Source organism: Penaeus monodon, chromosome 11, assembly GCF_015228065.2.
Source record: "Penaeus monodon isolate SGIC_2016 chromosome 11, NSTDA_Pmon_1, whole genome shotgun sequence".
NCBI lineage: Eukaryota > Metazoa > Arthropoda > Malacostraca > Decapoda > Penaeidae > Penaeus > Penaeus monodon.
Window position 1 is genome coordinate 27,193,086 of NC_051396.1, and position 2,970 is coordinate 27,196,055.

Sequence of the window (2,970 nt, forward strand, 5' to 3'; positions counted from 1 at the left end):
TTCCTTTTTCCTTGCCTTCTCTATCAGTACTGACTTTGTTATGACCGCTGCGTCCTCGCTTTTTCTTGATTTCTATTCGCTTGTCTATACTTACCCTCCTTTCTCTTTTTGCCTTTTTTAAATATCTTAGATTCTTTTATTTGTTTATCTCCTGTCCCAATTTCTCTTTTTTCTGTTTTCAGTCTGTCACTGTCTATTATTTTCGTTCTTTCTCAACCCTCTCTTTCTTTCTTTTTTTTTCTCCTACATACATCTCTGCCTCTGTGTCTCTCTCTACCTCTACTTCGACCTTTACATCACCCTCTTTATCTCTCTCTCTCTACATTCTCTTTCTCCTTCTTCTCTTCTCCCTCTCCCCCCCCACTCTCTCTCCCACTCCTTGCCTCCTCATTCTGCCTCTCCCTCCCCATCTCACACGATTACACGGCCTCCCCCTATCTTCTCCGTCTCTCTCCTCGTCTCTTCCTCTCTCCTTTCTCGTTCTCTCTTCTTCTTCCCCCCCCCTTCTCTCCCTCTCCCTCTCTCTCTCTCTCTCTCTCTCTCTCTCTCTCTCTCTCCCTCTCTCTCTCTCTCTCTCTCTCTCTCTCTCTCTCTCCCTCATTATCCAAGCAATTAGGCTCGTAATTTTCACCCAGTAACTTCATTTAGATTGTGATAATGATTGGCTTTTGATGGACGGACTTCGCATCGGCGCCAATTCAATTCTCTCCAAGGCTCCATTCGCCGTTCGAATCAATATCGCATAATTCGGACAACAAATCGACGTCACGCCATTCAGAGAAATTGCAAATCGTTTGGGGTTTCGAACGCAGTGTTGTTGTGTCATATGAATTGCATTTTTTTTCGTTTTTTTTCGATTTTTTTTTATCCTGTGTAAAAGAATGGAGATGAATCACATAGGAACGGTATATATATATATATATATATATATATATATATATATATATATATATATATATATATATATATATATATATATATATTTTTTTTTTTTTTTTTTTTTTTTTTTTTTTTTTTTTTTTTTTTTTGCTTGATTTTTCACTCCATTTTATCTTTCTTTTTTCATCAAATGCTTCACCGGAGGCCACAAAAAATTACCAGACATTATTACTGTACTTTGTCTAACTTACGTGATCTCGCAAAAATGGCGTCATCGCCCGAGACAATAAATCCGGTTTAAGAATAACACGCAGACTCGTGGGTTCATCTCCCGGGGAAATTAAGCTTAATCATAGGTAATCAGGTCTTCTTTGAGTAAGGTGCCTCTGCCCTATATTTCCGCTCGTAAAGATATGCAGCAAGGGAATGTACTTCGTGTGATTCTGCACTGGCTTTGTCTCTGTCTGTCTGTTTCATGCTCTCATTCTCTCTCTCTCTCTCTCTCTCTCTCTCTCTCTCTCTCTCTCTCTCTCTCTCTCTCTCTCGCTCTCTCTCTCTCATCTCTCCCTCTCTCTCTCTCTCTCTCTCTCTCTCTCTCTCTCTCTTCTCTCTCTCTCCTCTCTCTCTCTCTTCCCTCTCTCTCTCTCCTTACTCTCTCTCTCTCCTTACTCTCTCTCTCTCTCTCTCTTACTCTCTCTCTCTCTCTCTCTCTCTCCTATGCAAGAAAAAAAAAACATAAAGAATAAGAAAGACTTGTTTTCGGGTCGTGTAGTATTTTATGTCGCCTTTTTTGTCTCTGCAGCAAGAGGTAATAATAATAATAAGTTAAGCACAGGTATTTTTCCTCGCCTAACCTTGGCAGTTAAATGGATATGACTGCTAATGCAACCGGTGTTCTGCCGTGTTGCATTTACCTTTGATTCATTTATAAAGATAAAACGAAAACCAGTTGGGAAAACAATATAGAGCAGCGACACCAGGCTACGCGACAGAGATTGTGTTAAAACGGTTTTAATTCAGGTAACAAACGCCATTTTTTTTCCTTTTCGTTCCCCCTTTTTTTACAGAAATGAAGAAGTTGAAGAAGACATAATGCCATACTCGAAAGGTTATGCTTTCGTCTTTCCTCGCTGTAAATGCGTTTCGTGTCATTGATATGCTGAATGACGCAGTTTCGGGTGGATGAATAATAATTTATTTCTCTCTGTTTTCCTATTAAGCGATGATACAATGCCGATCCAAATGACCAAATCAGCACCATATATAACTAATCGAATCTGAACACTAAACTACAAAACAAATAACAAAATAACAACAAAAAAACAAATAAACACAAAAACAGCCACAACAAACATCTCGGCTTTTGACAGGTAGACTAGTAGACAGGTAGCCCGACGCACTTGACCTCTGACCTCAACCACGGTGACCTCTCTCTTGCTCAGTTGAACCAACAAAAGGTAATGGGGAAGAGGAGAGGGTGGAGGGGAGGGGGGGAGGAGGGGTGCGTGGGGATGGGAGGGAGAGGGAGGAGAGAAAATGGGGAGAAGGGGAGAGAGGGGTTGGGAGGGAGAGGAGAGAAAGGGGGGTAGAGGAAAGGGGGTAGTGGAGGGGAGAGGGAAGAAGCGAGAGGTAAAAGGAAGGCAAGAGCGAGATAACAGTCGGGGGCAAGACAATGGTTGGCTAATCCTCGGCCCATCAGAGCCAATCAGAAATTCTTTTCATGCGGACGAGGCGTAGACCGCGTGGAGTTTGCCAGTCGTTAAGGTCGTATTTGCCCTCTCACAAGACTGTATTTACCTCCTTACAAGACGCGGGAGTTGTCAGGATGCGCGGGATAATGGGCTGTTTACCTCGGCGTCCGCTGGCGGGGAAAGGAGGGAGGGAGGGAGGGAGGGAGGGGAAAGGAAGAGAAGGGAGGGAGGGGAAAGGAAGGAGGGAGGGAGGGAGGGGAAAGGCAGGAGGGAGGGAGGGAGGGGAATGGAAGGAGGGAGGGAGGGAGGGGAAGGAAGGAGGGAGGGAGGAGGGGAAAGGGAGGGAGGGAGGGGAAAGGAAGGAAGGAAGGAGGGAGGGGAAAGGAGGGAGGGAGGGGTA